Below are 1,741 nucleotides of genomic sequence, written 5' to 3' on the forward strand. Positions count from 1 at the left end.
ACAGGGAGTGTATGTGTTTTAGAAAGTGGATGTAGCTGATTGCTGATTGGTCCTTTTAACCTGTCATGTGGACAGGGAGTGGATGTGTTTTAGAAAGTGGATGTAGCTGATTGCTGATTGGCCCTTTTAACCTGTCATGTGGACAGGGAGTGGATGTGTTTTAGAAAGTGGATGTAGCTGATTGCTGATTGGCCCTTTTAACCTGTCATGTGGACAGGGAGTGTATGTGTTTTAGAAAGTGGATGTAGCTGATTGCTGATTGGCCCTTTTAACCTGTCATGTGGACAGGGAGTGTATGTGTTTTAGAAAGTGGATGTAGCTGATTGCTGATTGGCCCTTTTAACCTGTCATGTGGACAGGGAGTGTATGTGTTTTAGAAAGTGGATGTAGCTGATTGCTGATTGGCCCTTTTAACCTGTCATGTGGACAGGGAGTGTATGTGTTTTAGAAAGTGGATGTAGCTGATTGCTGATTGGCCCTTTTAACCTGTCATGTGGACAGGGAGTGTATGTGTTTTAGAAAGTGGAAGGGCCTCTAGATTCACCTCACTGAAAAAAGGACAGCCTCTTTCATAACTAAACGTTAACGAACCACAGAAATGCAGCATTGTAGCAGCTGTCTCAGCCTGGCTACACTTGTTGGCCCCGAGGCAGATTGACGAACTTATCAAGTCATCATGGAGATGGAGGAATCTTCACTATCCCAGTGTGTATACACACACACACAGACACACAGACACAGACACACACACACAGACACACACAACCACACACACACAACCACACACACACACACACACACACACACACAGACACACACAACCACACAACCACACACACACAACCACACACACACACACACACGCACACACACACAGACACACACAACCACACACACACACACACACACACACACACACAGACACACACACATGCACACACACACAGACACACACACACACACACACAGACACACAGACACACAACCACACACACACACACACAACCACACACACACACAGACACACACACAGACACACACACACACACAGACACACAGAAACACACACGCACGCACGCACACACACACACACACACACCTACAGACCTAATACTTGTCTCACCAGTGATTTATCATCTCACCTGTGGAGGAACTTAGACAGTTTGACCTGTCTCCTCCTCTCCGGGGCCTTTAATACGGATCAGAGGAAAACCAGAAACAAACATCAAAAAAAAGGTGTGATTTACAACCATAACTCAACGTCAACAAACATTGATTTTCATCACTGTAGTCATAGGCGTTGTCAAGGGTTAGCGAGCGTCACACTCGTCTGGATTAGCTCTGTCTTTCTCCTCTCTACATATTCTAATTCCATGTCACATGAGGAATTCAGAGCGTTTTTTTTGTTAGCCTGGGCTTCGGCGTCGTCTATGTACTTGAGAGAGAGAGAGATTGCTACACTGAAAAAAAAATGAGTTCACAACTCACTGGCAGCCATGGGGGCATTGAGCTAGTATCAATCACTGCCAACATACAAACGCTCACGGGGAAGTATGCCTGAAATCTAGCCGTAGTCCTGTTGCTGTGTTGCTCTAGCTCTCAGGAGGAGCAGCAATGTCCCATGGGACGCATTCTCTCACAACACACACACCCACAGACATGTTATTCTGCTGAGAATGTGTGCTTACCAAAAACCACCTGATAGAAAAAAAGAAAAAAAAATGGTTTGACAGAACGTAGA

This window comes from Oncorhynchus kisutch, unplaced genomic scaffold, assembly GCF_002021735.2.
Source record: "Oncorhynchus kisutch isolate 150728-3 unplaced genomic scaffold, Okis_V2 scaffold823, whole genome shotgun sequence".
Lineage (NCBI taxonomy): Eukaryota > Metazoa > Chordata > Actinopteri > Salmoniformes > Salmonidae > Oncorhynchus > Oncorhynchus kisutch.